The 13,983-nt window shown below is 47.1% G+C and overlaps 1 protein-coding gene and 1 long non-coding RNA gene across 3 annotated transcripts in view; both read right to left on the bottom strand.

Moving 5' to 3' along the window:
• The window catches only part of ARHGEF9 (Cdc42 guanine nucleotide exchange factor 9), a 207,600-nt gene that overhangs the window by 140,141 nt on the left and 53,476 nt on the right, over positions 1 to 13,983 (bottom strand). The gene's annotated exons all lie outside the window — the stretch shown is intronic.
• On the bottom strand, positions 527 to 4,803 carry LOC108498432. Its single transcript, XR_001875176.1, has 3 exons — positions 4,760 to 4,803; positions 3,827 to 3,918; positions 527 to 810 (listed from the first exon to the last, which is right to left on the bottom strand). It is a non-coding gene; the product is annotated as an uncharacterized LOC108498432 (long non-coding RNA).

A 13,983-nucleotide genomic window follows, 5' to 3' on the forward strand; every position in this document is an offset into this window, starting at 1 on the left:
TCTTGGATGAAATATACTGAATAACTTTGATTTTCCTCCTAGAAATTACACACATTTGTCCCAAGCAGGACCAGCAAGGGCAGAATGCTGTCACAGCATCCTTCTAACCCCATTTCTCACGAACTAGAGACCAGAAATAAAACAGTTTTTTTCTGTAAGGAGAGACATTTTGTTTAATCCAAAGAGGAAAGAGGGAATTAACTTTTCCAACTCAACTACAGTAGACAGTTTCCCAGTTATTTGGTTACACTTCCCAAGTGCTTTGAGCTTGTAAAGCTTTCATGGAAATCAACGAAAAACTGGATTTTGGCAAAGATTCCCAGAATTGCTGCTTATTAGAGAATATTTTGTTAAATCATTTGCTTTGATACCTACATTTCCAGCTGGAAATCAGAAAACCATTTTGCTGGGACCCAGCCCTGAAGAACTATTCATCGGGAATCTTCTCTTTTCTCCAAAGCACCCAGCAGTGATCCAGACTTACCCCTCTGACTTTGACGTTTGAAAAAAAAAACAATGGGAAACCTCTTTAAAAAATCAATTAACTTAAAAAACAAAGAAACAAACAAAAACAAAAAAAACACCAACAAAAATATGGAATAAGCATTTCTTGCCCTGTATGCCTCACAGAATAGCAAGCCTGGATCTGACATATTTAAGCACCACAGTCTATCTGCCCAATCCTTCTGCTCTGCCAGTTGTTGTTCCATTCACAGCTCACACTCTTTCATTGCTTACTCGGTGCTCAGGCTCTATTTTCTGGTGATACATAACCCTCCCAGAATATTCTGGACTTGGTGGCTGCAGTAACTGCACGGAGAGAGAAAATGGCTCATTAGGATCCCCCCCCCCCAAATTTTTCCTTTTTTTTTTTTTATTTTTCTTCGCTCCTTCATTTTTCTTGTATTTCAATGTTATTTTTACCATCATTAACAGCTCTGGTCCTCCTCCCTGATGGGGCCACCCCCTGGGTTACCCCAGGAGTTCTCTGCTCCCATTGACTTCACACCCACACAAACCAGCACAAGCAATGGGGCTGAGCTTAAGAGCTCTTGAGCATTCACCTCTTTGTACTATTCTTAATGCTCAATCCTGTAAGACCTAAAATTATTCCACACTCATTTACAGGAATTACAGACAATATTCCCTTTCTCTTTCACTGAAACAGAGCTAGTTGTTGGGCTGCCATTCTCTTGACAGCCCACAGAAATCCCTACAATAGATTAAGCCCCCAAGTAAAGAACACTCAAACACACACATTGCAGCCCAGCCAGCGCAGAGCTGAGCACAAAACTGTGGCTTCTACACAAAACACAGATATTAAAGCTGGCTTTGGCTGTGGAGGGTTTATTGTGTTTTGGGTTTGTTTCTTTTTTTTTTAATGAGCTTTCTGAAGAAAATTTTCAGTTTCAGCTAAAACCTGAAAGTGAAGTTGATTTGATTACTGTTTGGAGCCGTAAAACTTTCTATCCTTCTGTTTGAGTCTTTGCCCTCAAAAAGAAGGGCAAAGAATGAAGGGTAGCAGAATGAACACAAAAATGGATTGTAAATCTAGATTTTCTGACCAAAACCCACAGTCTCCATGGAAAATATTCAAGCAGCCTTTCATGAAACCATTCAGCACAAGCCTGGGTGCCCACTGGTCTGTCACTGCTGTGTTAGTCGTGATGAATAAAGAGGAGAAAATGGGGAGATGTTTTCCTTGGAGATCACAGGAGGATGGTGGGTCTGACCTGCCTGGGTACCTGCAGAAGCTCCCTCAGACCCAGAGGAAGCTCCTATGAGCACGTTGGCCAGGAACAACAGGGCAATTTATCCCTGATGAAATTACTAATTTCTTTTTGTCCACTTGCTTTATTTGTTCCCTCAAGGAGATTAGTGCTTTCTTGAGTTTAGAAAGACTATTAAAGCCTGAAAACTCAGAGTATGTGAAGCCTGCTGGAAAAGTACCTCTGGTATGTTCATACAGTGCACTACATTGATGCACAGGCTGGCAGCACATTAAATTGCTTCTCCCTGAAAGCTCTTCTCCCACTGAGTCTGCTAATTGTCTCTGCTTTTAAAAGTTATTAGTGCATTTAGAGTTGGCCATAGATGCTGATTTAATAACCCCAAGACTCCAAAACAGGTATTGGATAAGCACCAGCAACAAAAGCACTGTTCACTAAACATGACTTAAAGAGACCACCCCAAAAAAGAGGAAAGCACTGACCAGTCCATTCCTCACCCCCATGACACTTCCATAAGACCAACCTCTTCCTCAAGGTAGGACCCCCCATCCAGCTCCTCCTGAGAGCAAATCACCTCCTTACTGAGGACACCATGCACAGTATCCCTGGATGTGGAGATGGACAAGGCCATGCCCTCAGAGCACCCCCAGTCCCCATCTGTGCGCAGATATTGATACGGGGGCATCTGGACAGGAGGCACTACCACCCTCCATCCCAGAGGAGCTGCCAGAAAGGCACAGTTCCCCATGGCCATGAGCCCCCCGAGGCATCTGTCCCACCCCACTTACATTTCCAAGAATAAATCACCATTTCTTTACCCTTTCAGAAGCACTTTTGTGTGTGACCCGCACTCCCCATTCCCACCTGCCCAAGGTGCAGCAGTGCTGTGACACCAAGCTGGGAGCTGCTGCTTCCACTTTACAGTGGGAAGACCTGAGTAGAATTCCTTAATTAGACTCCCTGCTCTCTCTCTCCAAAGCCATCCAGCAAAATCTCAACATTTAATATCAACTTGCAAGCTGAAAATACATCCCACAATATCACTTCCAGACTCTGAGCCAAGCTTTGGGAATCCCAGATCACCCCTAAACTCTCACTGCTTCTCCCACTCTTATCTGTCTTGTTGAGCTGCTCTCTCAGAGACAAGAGATGCTGTTCCCTTTAACAAGGCACATTCTAACAAACCAACAAATACTTTTCCTTCCACAAGGCTCCTGCTTTTACTCCCAGACGTGCGTTCATGTACATCTCCCACCTGCTTTGGAAATCTCAGTTGGAACTGCATACCAGAACGTTTTTTTAAGACTCCTGAACTGATAAGGTGGGAGGGGGAAAAGCCTTTCTTTTTTCATAAAAGCTGCCTGAACATCTTTGAGACAATGAAACAGCGGGACAAATACCCCCAAATGTAAAAATTTCTCCAGTTTCAAGAAATTTGAGTGTTAAAAAACCATGTGGATTTGGCACTTGAAGACATGGGTTAGTGGTGAACATGATGGTGATTCTGGGTTGATGGTTGGACTTGATGACCATAAAGTTGTTTTCCAACCTTAACGACTCTGTGAGTCCATGACTCTATCCACACACTGTGTCCTCTCCACGTGGCACCCCAGGAGAGGGCACAGCACCCCCTGGCAGTGCTGAGCACCCAAACCAACAGGTGCCTTGGCAAGAGCAGGCCCGTGCCAGAGAAAGGAGCCTCCAACTGGCAAACACGAGCGAACCTCCCAGTATTTGCAGTGAGAGGCGAAAAACAATTCTCAGATGTCTGTAGCCCATCCCCTCCCACCCCAAGAGGATTACAAACGTGTAAAATACCTCATTATTCTGGGGAAAATGCAAGAGAAGAAAGGTTTACATCCCTGGGAGTGTTCAGGGCCAGGCTGGATAGGGCTCTGAGCAACCTGGTCTAGTGGAAGGTGTCCCTGCTCATGGCAGGGGAGTTGGACTAGTTGATTTTTTTTAGGTCTCTTCCAACCCAAACCATTCTAAGATTCTATGAATCAGTCTTATGGAGGGGAAGTATACTGACACTTCCTTCATGCATAATATTAGCAGCCACCTCCCAAATAAACAAGGCACTGATACATCCTTACACAGAGAGGAAAGCAGGTAAACAAAGGAATGTGCAGCATCTTCCTCTGCCAGTCACGTCTTCCATCTGCCCACCCTGAGCTAAGTTCAACTCCTGTTTTTTAAACATCATATAATTAACTCAACAGCACTGACTAGAAGTTAAAATGACACACAAAACATGAAAGCCATAAAATGCTCTCCAAATATCCTTTTGCCCTCTCATTTTCCATTTCATTTAGTCTCTGGTGTATCAATTGAGCCCATCTCACCGAGTTCACTGTTGAAATTAGACTGGCAGCTCCTCAGAGCAAGAGCAGGGGCTGTTTTTAACAGCCAAGATGTCGTGGCATTTAGGTGGATGGTTTTGGTATTCACACCAGTGTGACCAACATAGCAAAGAGGACTTCAAAGTGCTCACCACTACAAATCAAACACAGCCCTCAGAACTGCTGGGTTTGGGGCCCAGGTGGTAAACGTAACACAAATGCTGACAATACACTTCAATTACTGGTATGTGATGTTAAATTGCCAACATCAAGAGGGCCGATGCCAGCACAAGTGCAAAGAAATAATTAGCATTTAATATTTCATCAAAACGTTTAATTTTTAAACACTGAGGTTGTCAGGTTGTTTTTTTTTTATTATAATTATTATTAGTTTTAATTATTTAGCTGGTTTTGCAGCATCTTTGAGAATGTCTCACTGACCAGGCTCCCCAGGGCAGTGGGCACAGCCCCAAGGCTGCCAGAGCTCCAGGAGGGTTTGGATGATCCTCTGGGGCACAGGGTGTGACTCTTGGGGCTGGGCCTATGCAGGGCTGAGGGTTGGACTCGATGATCCCTGTGGGTCCCCTCCAGCTCAGCATATTCTATGATCATGCCTTGCTTTCCTTCCCTTAACCCAAGGACAACCTGCCCCCCCCCCCCCGAATTTGACATGTCTGTCGCCCTCACCATGGCCAGAGGAAGGCAGAGGCAAAGCCCTGCTCGCCCCTGTCTCTCCCCAGTGACATCACAGCTCTGGGAGAACACAGCAAAGGTCACTCTGCCCCGTGTCTCGCTGACAAAAGCACCAGCTGGAGCTGTTCTTACCTGGTACGTTAATGTGCAGAAGGAGCACTGTCTGCCAGGTCCCACACAGAGCTCCGAGTGGCAATGAGAGGGATCATCCCTCCCCTGTAATCTGAGCAGCTCTGCCGCGGGTGTCACTCAGGGAACAAACATGAACCTCTCCAATCCCTCTCTACACTCGCTTCATCGTCTCTAATCTGGCCTTTACCATCCGGAATACAATGGGATGGGAGCATCAGGACAAGACACACTGTCAAATCCTGGGCAAATATTCTGCCAAAATTCTGACTTTTAGCATCAACCCTCTACTTAAACATCTCAGGACCTGCTTCTTTACAGCAGAATGAAGCAAGCAGGTTCCATGACTATCTGTATCCTGACTGGGATGGCACTGGAAGTGCCTCCCAAACAAGATTAAATACACTGCTCAATATTTTTAATCCCTCTCATGCTGCCACTTCCACAACCACAGATTTCAATGCCTCCCCACACTGAGGGCTGGGGATGCAAGAGTTTATCAGGCTTTTCAGAGCCAACTGTACCAATCAGTCATCAGTTCACCTGGAAACCAGGACATTCAATCAGATCCTTGTTTTCCCAGCTTCTAAGAAATAGATGGGTGAGCTAATATTAGCTCTTCCAGGAATAGTCAGGTGGCTAAAAAGAGAATAAAGGTGATAAAACAGACTGTCTGCAGCAGCTGCAGGTTTTATTCCTCCAGCCTGTCTGCTGTTACCCCCGATAGCCTCTGCATTCTGCTGTCACTTGACGGAAGACCTGGATAAACCCCTAGGGTCAGCTGCAACACCCACTGCCAGAGGGGCACAGGATTAATGCACATCAGCCAAAACCCATCACACTGGTGGTTTGGGCCTTCTGCAAGTATCTGTTGTGGATAAGGAAGGAGGAACCTCTGGCCAGCTCAAGTGGCTCTTCCTAATCCTCTTCCTTCCAGAGCAGACGTCACTGCGGGCCCGGGTGGGAGCAGTAGGGTGAAACACTTTACATTCCCCTGGAAGCCCTCACTGCAAAATCCCAAGAGCCTTCAGGGAACTGAATGTGGATTTGCAGATTGCCTGCTGGGGAGCTGCTACCCAGGGACAGAGGTGGGTTTGACGCAAATCCCAGCAGCCCACAGCCAGCGGCAGTGGGACCTTGAGCTCCTGTGCCATCTCTGTGCAACCAGGGTGTGCCTGTAACACAGCCAGGCTCCTGCCATCTCCTCTTCCTCATTTCTGATCCCATCACACAGTAATGAATACAGGATAGCTGGGATCAGATCACTGCTACCCTTTCTGTGCATCTATATTCCCCATCTCTTTAGTTTTTAAATGATAAATCACCCAATGGCTCAGTGTTCACTCTTTGTCCAGCCTGACCAGGAGAGAGAAACACCCAGCTCCACAACAAATGGAAACGAAGTGGGTTAACTCCTGCCTTGCAAACGCCCTGCTACAACTAGGTTAGAGCATCAAAAGTCACGAGCTAAAATTCCTCCTGGATATTTCACTTTCAAGGAGCTGGTAACAGTGGGGAACTGCATAATTTGTTTCCATTTTCATGACTGCATTCTGCCTTTTTGGGCCACCAGCAGGCTTGGTTTTAATGGTTTGCAAATTACACATGGAAACAGTCATAAACTGTACTGACTTATTGCAGGACTTTTCTTCCTCCTCAGAAACAAAGGTTGAACTTGATGACCTTGGAGGACTTTTCCAGCCTTAATGATTCTGTGAAAGGCTTGACACACTGTGTCTTTATTAAGCCAATCATGGGTGTACCTGCTTGGATGACTATAATTACTAGAATTTAGTAGGGTCTTTTGTTCTGTTTTATAAGCTAAAGAAACAGGGAGCCAGAGGAAACAGAAAATAAAAGAGCACTGGACACAAAAAGTTTTCCAGGAACCACATGAGAGTATGAGGAATTGATGTTTGTGGAAAGGCATATTCTGGATGACGTTAACAGTCATTAACCAAAGAACATCCGACAGGCAACAGGGCCACGAGGAAGATTCATGGGAATCACATTATATCCTGTGGCCTCTCCAATGGTGTCACTTGCTCTGAGCTCAAGGAAAGGTACCAACAGTTCCCAGAAAAAGCCCTAGACCACCCCTGGCCTGGGCTCCACCATTCCTACAGCGTGATTTTCAATGCCCCTCAGAGTCATCTTTGATTCCCAGCAAGTAACACCCTCCCAGTGCTCTGTGAGCCAAATCCACGCTGGGTACAGGCAGAGGCTGGATGGAATTTTGCCTTTGGAAGCATTCCATAGACTGCTGTGCAAAGCCCAGCTTGGAGGTGTGCTCCTGGCTGTGCAGCTGGATCCCCGGGCAGGATGCACCCTCTTGTCTGCAGAGCCCAGCCACGGCCATGCTCCCACATATCCGTGCTCCCACATATCTGTGCTCCCACAGGGAACCATAAGAGGAAGTTCTACAACATTGTGAACAAGGTGCACTCACTCTGCAGCACAGACTGAATTTCTGAAGGTCCTCCCAGGACACCTCAGTGCTCTGTCCCTCATTCTCCCAGGCAACACCCCACAGCAGAACGTGGATACCCACCTTCCAATAAACCCCAACAACCACAGCAGCAGCTTCCAGGGTTTCCCTGTTGATTTACTGAGCTTAACCAGCACCCCAGCTGTGTGATGCCGCCTTGACCTCAGCCACAGGAACAGCAGAGGCTGTGGCAGACAGTGCTGGCACCTGGGGAAAGGCAGGTTCGTGCCAGGAACACAAGCTTGGTTTCGCTCATTCTTTTATTCCTCCAAACTGCACAGTTCTGCAGTGGAAAGACACAGATATTCCCAGATGAGCCCCAAAAATTCAAAAGTCAGCTCCTGCCCCGATCCCTGTACAACCCTCCCATGCAGACAGGGAACACCTTCCTGCACAGGTATAAATACCCAGTGGCTATTACACCACAAAATAGCTTCTTTGGTTGGATTCTTTCCCTGCCAATTTGAACAGCTGAGAGCCAGTGAAGGCTTGTCAATGCTGCATTTTCCCTGCAATGGGAGCATGCCTGGGAATCCTACAAGGAACATGTGGATCTGATCCTGTGATGAGTGCCTGCTTTGGATCAGCAATCAGCCAGGCACCTCAGAGCCCCGGTGCACACTGCTCCTCCTGACAACCCTCTGCATCCATTAGCAGCATCTGCTGCTAATAAACAAGGATAAGCCAAGCTACCAGCTCACTGCTATTTTTGGATGAGAAGCTTGTTTGAAAGCAAAGGAAATTTCCAGCTTTCACAAAGGCCTTTAACCTTCTTTATGTGGGAAACTACCTGCTGCATATTCCCACCAGGCATATACTCACATACAGAGTCTTTAAATTACCAGAAATGCTATTAGCTTAATTTCCAAATCAGAAGCTGAAGCATGCTGCCAGAGAGAGAAAGGAGGTTATAAATGAACATTAGCCACAAGTGGAACATAAACGCAAGCCAGTGCTGCCGAGCCTGTGAGAGACAGATGAGCTGTTCATGCAGAAGGGCACTGAGCAGTGAAGGAAGATCCCTTTTCCTGTGCCACTGGAGGCTCTCGGAGCTAAGCCAACGCGCTGTGGGATGTGGGCAAGAAGCATTTGCACAGTCCCTGCCGTGACAGCCCTGTGAAAGCAATAAGCTCAGAAAAAAACAGTGCTAAGGGTCAAAAAAATCTGACAACTTCTGCCTTTATAGACAGTTTTGCAAGAAAACAATGAGCTCTCCTTCCCCTGCAAGATATCCCTCAGCCTAATACCAAACCAAGCACTTCTGTCACGCTCCTCAGGGTCAGAAAAGAAGTCAGTGCATATTCCAGCTGAAGGCAGGCAGTGGGACCACCCCTGTGATGAACGCAGCACGTTGCCTTGTACTGCACCTAGCCCTGACACTTTTCTCTAACTAATCCATATAAAAGATATTAAGGGGCCTCAAGCAAACCCACAGATCCTTAGTAATTCTTTGCTTCAAAATCAAGATCTCAGTCTGGTTCCTCAAGCCTTTTTTCAGCACCAGGTTTTCCCAGCAGAATCCTGCCTGTGGGTGTGATGGGTTTTGACGGCTGGCTCAGGTCACAGATCCCAAACCTCATATGTCCATCAAATGTTAATTTTTAATTCTTTTCTCTCCAGTGCCAGCAGTCTGCATGTCCCAGTGAGAGTGAGACCAGAGGCAGAGGAGCACAGGACTGAGGCACATGAGTCAAACCCAGCACAACAGCTCCAGCCTGAAGGCCAGTTTAGATAAAGAACCCCAAACTAACATTTTCCCTTTATTTCTACCCAAAACAAAGATGCAATTTTTACCCTCGGTCTTATAATTTGGGGGTAGTTGGTGAGGACTAACTCAGGACTCATGAATGCTTTGGGCTGGCAGTGCTGCAAGGATGGGGAAACCACCATGAAATGTCCTTTTTCTCAACCCTGGAGAAAATTCCTGCAACGAGAGAATTGCAGGGCAGAAAGAGCAGCAAGGGACCAACCCAGAGGGGTCTCCAGGGGCATTCTGCTGCTCCCCACAGCACACACAAGCCCCAGCTCTCCTGCCTACTCTAGTGCTCCCCTTGCCCTCCCTCCTCCCGGTGTCTTTGCCGCAATGTGTACAACGTGGAGCCCTGAATCTTCACCCTATTGCAAAACTATCCGGACTGTGATTAGGGAATGAAACATGCGTCACTGTATCTGCACATCAAAGCCCTCACAGCCACAGCATCCACAGGGATGGAGAGGGAAGGAGCACAGCAGAGGTGACACAGGGACTGCTTTGGTGTAGGGGGAGCTCCCCACTGAGAATTTTGTCAGAGTGTATGTAAGGATCTGGGATGCTGCAGTTCCTCAGAGCTTCCATAATTCCTGCTCAGCAAAACCCAGCTTCACCAACCCTCCTCCCTGCCCGTGCAACCCTCCTCAGTATCCGAAGTGTCAGCCTGAGACTGATGTCAGGCTGAAATCTGCTGGCAAAAGTGGTTGGTTTTGCGGTTTTGTTTTTCCACTTAAGTCTGCATTATCCAAGCAACTTGAATACTCCAGTGTCTCAGATAACAGAAACCAATGCCTCCCATATGTGCTGGAAGGGGACTGTCACACAAGAGAAGCTCTTTCAAATACCCCGAGATGCTCACATCTTTTTTGCTCTTCCTGAACAAGTCCCTTCTCCCCCTTCTTTGATAAAATTACAAAAAAGAAATAAATGAATTGGTCTTTGGATACTCATTTTACCACAGACACACTCAGTCTGAACAACCTTTGCAGTCACTGAAGGATTTTATGCAGCACTCCCTGAAAAGGGAATTGTCTCTTCCCTGATCCTGGTGAAAATCTCCCCCAAGCTCCACATTGCCAGAGGAGTGCAGCTGTTAGTTTAATTTTATCCAGATCTTTCCAGCTGACAGACTGCTCTACAATGGCCATGCCCGAGCAGGCAGCTCAATTCCAGGTGCCTAACCTTGTGCTATCCAGCCAAATTGGCTTGTAGAGCACTAACAGATTTCCATGGAGAGAAGCACAGGTCAATAGATCACTCAGAGATGAATTTAAGCTGTCTGTTATGTAGACTCCCTTCTCTTGGTTGTTGTTCAGAGATCCTTCCAAGGCAGCACACAGAGCACAGCTCATAAACCACGGCTTTAACTGAGACATCTGAGGCACCCGTTCTTGGAGCTCCACAAGTTTCCACAGCTTGAGGGCTGCCCAGCAATCCTCAAATTCAGGAGAAAGAGAATGCCTGGGTGACAGAGACGGATGAAGTTTTAGGCTCTGACTTCCCTTTGAGGTGACACCCTAACTCTCAGGTCAGTTATGCTCTGAACACCTCTGAATGTGTTTGCTCCGGTGTATGTGAAAAAACTCTTTTTCCTTCTGTGCAAACCAGCACAGAATGTGCAAATTCTGAGATGCTGCAACTCCATGATGAAAAAACAGTCCCACCTTCTTCAGACTTGTGCAGGAAACTTTCAGCCACTCATCTCAGTGGATCTGATGGATGTCTGGCAGCAGCAGTGCTGAGGGGAGGGTGCAGAGGTAATGCCCTGCCCAAGCAGCCAACAGCACATCTCCAGCCCCCCAAATTCCTGTCAAAGCCTTCAGATCATGCCACAGGAGTGTGCTCTGTAACTAGATAATTTATAAGACTAACCAACACAGTGCGAGTTGTACCTGGCAGGCATTGCCACCTAAACCATTTCCCTGTGGGAGAATCCTCCTGCTTTAGAGGCTGATATTGATTCTTTAACGAACACATGACTACAGTATTCATGTGTACATGGGAACGGATCAGAGCAGGAGTGTGCACGCACTTTAACCATCACTTCAATCTGGTTTCTAATATTTGGCAGATTTTTCCTATCCTTTTCACAGCTCCAATAAAGAATAACCCATTAGCTGAACTCAAAAATAAACCCCAACAGCTTTGACCTATAAATAACCAAGTCAGATACACAGGATTCTGTAAACTCCTATTTTCACCCAGCAAGAAAACAGGAACGACAAGGAGAATGGGTGGAGTTAGATCCTTTTTGTGGTTTTTTAACAGCATACTGCTGTAACAACAGAAAACATTTATGTACAAATGCTGTGCAGGCTGTCAGAGCCAAAGTGACACACGCAGGAGCTGCAGGATCACAAACCACACTCTGGCTGAGCCTGGAAAGATGTCTCAGCCAGCCCCCAGCCATGGACAGAGGAAGTAGGAACTCCAGGCTTGCAGTAGGAAAGCCACAACACACCTGGAGCTGTGCAACAGGAAATATGACCCTGCCAGCTCCTCTCTTGCTTCAGGAAGGCCTGATTTCTCCGAACCATCTTTTCCAGGACTTGAAGAGGGCTGTGAAAGTGCAAAGGGCTGTGACTGGAGCATTAGCAGAGAGGGGAGCAAAGAGGGGAAATTTAAAAAGAAAATCCAGCACTGCAACATTGATGTGATCCCCTGTCTCCAAAAACCCCAGAATTATGCACCCCACTATGTTTGCCACGTCTGCACAAGTAGGGGATTACTGCCCTACCTGAACTCTTCCCGTCATTTCTAACAGGCTGGCAAACCCCATGGGCCAGTGACTGCAGCCACTGCACAGCCACACCACTCCATCCCACTGGAAAGAGGGCACGGAAGTCCCTTGAGGATTTTTAGGTGTCCTCCTCAAAGGAAAACATCTCCATGACCAGTCTGGGTGGGAGCCATTTGGATGGGTGCAATGTGGTCACCCCCAGCACCACGAGCTGGTAGATGCTGAGGGTGCCCTACAGTCAGGGATGCTCAGCTTCCTGGCCTGGCCTCTTAGCAGCAGTTCTCCGAGCTCAAATATCCCATAGGATACCTTCAACTCAGTACCTTCCTCCTAATTCACCCTACCCCTGTTTCTTAATAAGAGCTTGCAAACCTCATTTTAAAAATTATGGTTCTCAGCATATTCAGGCATAAGTTTTTTTGTTTACAAATGGAGCAAAGAAATGGTATAAATTATGCTGAAGAAAACCCTTTGGCACTTTAACAGGAATTGGAAAGAACCAATTTCAGAAGAGTGTCTTATAATGGGTGTCTCCATGGATACCTCTTTGTCAGCACCTCATTAGATAAGAGCTGAGACATGTAAGAGTTCTTCTGCATTTCAGAAGGTACCTTGAAAACAGTAATTATGCAAATCTCCATCCTCCAACTGATGGATACTTCTAAGTTCAGGTGACAAAGTGGATAAGCTGAGCCCTGTTAGGAAAGGAAGGAAAGATACTTCATTTAGCCTCTCTTCTTTATGATTGCTGATGCTTCAACAATTACCAGAGACTGGGGCCACAAAAGTACTCCCCTGACACCTCCCTTTTTCCTTTTAACAGCAAGAAAATAGAAAGGAAGAGACAAATGGAGATTCCAGAGCAGCATCTGGCCCACGTGTAGTGTTTGAAAGCAGGAGAATCTGTGTGGCAGAACATCACCAGGACTATTTAGGACCTGGTGGCTGGGGAAACACACCAGAGGAGTGAAGATGAGCTCCCTTTCTAGACACTTCACAGATTAGTGACTAACTAGTCTCCATAAGGACAAACACTTCAATTAAAACAAAAATCCAGCTCTGGTAGGAACATAGGAACCCCAAAGCTGGCTTGACTTTCAGGACAGGATCAATGGCAGTAGAAAGACAGGGACAGCATCAAGAGATCCATGTGAGCTGTATACTTGACACAGCCAACAAAAACCTTGAAAAGATAGTGAATTGTGGGACATGGGTCCCATTGGAACCTCCCATTTGTTATTCCATTGCTGAGCACAGCAGGTTACAAACGGTGCAATCTCCTGCTCCTGGAGCAGCCCGGAGCCCACCCAGATCCTGGGAGGGCCTGAAGGGGAGGGAAGGGGTTTCTCTCTCCCTGAGCAGTCACTGTAAGTCACCCTAATTCCCAGAAGAAATCCCTTGGACTGCTCTCAATTATGCTGATGTGCAGCAGCCCCGTGGGACTGTGTGCCCACTGGGATTGCTGGCACGCTGCCCCTTGGCTGCAGTCCCTCCCTGCTTCCCAGGTGGGAGCAGAGAAACAGGGAGCTCCCTATCAGGGGAAAACTGCCCCCATCAGCCAGTTGGGTGTTTGAGCCCCTTCCCACAGCACCATGACAAGGCTCAGGACTGAACCTGCAGGGATAACCTCCAAGGAGAACAACACCACCTTACCGAACCCTTAGGGGGATAATCCAAGATGAGATCTTCCTGTGACATGTTTCTATTTTAGGCAAGCTACTTTGAAAGCTCGGGAATGAAGTGGAGCCCTGCCAGGTTTCTCACAGCCAGAGCAAAGATAACTCACCTGAGAAGCTGCCACTGCAGTGAGTTAAACAGAAATGAGCGTCCGGTCATAGGACTGGGAAGTTCAGATAAGGCAGAAAGTTGGATCTGCACAGGTCAAAGTCAGAGCCTGGCAATGCTGCTGTGTCTCCAGTGCAGTTCTGACTGGGACCAGCTCAGATCCAGCACAAACTGGGTTCGGACTAAGAGAGGCGGATAGGAATACTGAGAACTGCCCAGGAAGGGTGCCAAGTTGGAAACAGGCACCCCCCAAACATCATCCTGCTGGCAACTCCCACAGATGGCTGGCTCACACCCTTCTCCAAAAGTTCACACAAAGTCCAGCT

Source organism: Lepidothrix coronata, unplaced genomic scaffold (genome assembly GCF_001604755.1).
Source record: "Lepidothrix coronata isolate B3197 unplaced genomic scaffold, Lepidothrix_coronata-1.0 Scaffold2, whole genome shotgun sequence".
NCBI classification, from domain to species: Eukaryota; Metazoa; Chordata; class Aves; order Passeriformes; family Pipridae; genus Lepidothrix; species Lepidothrix coronata.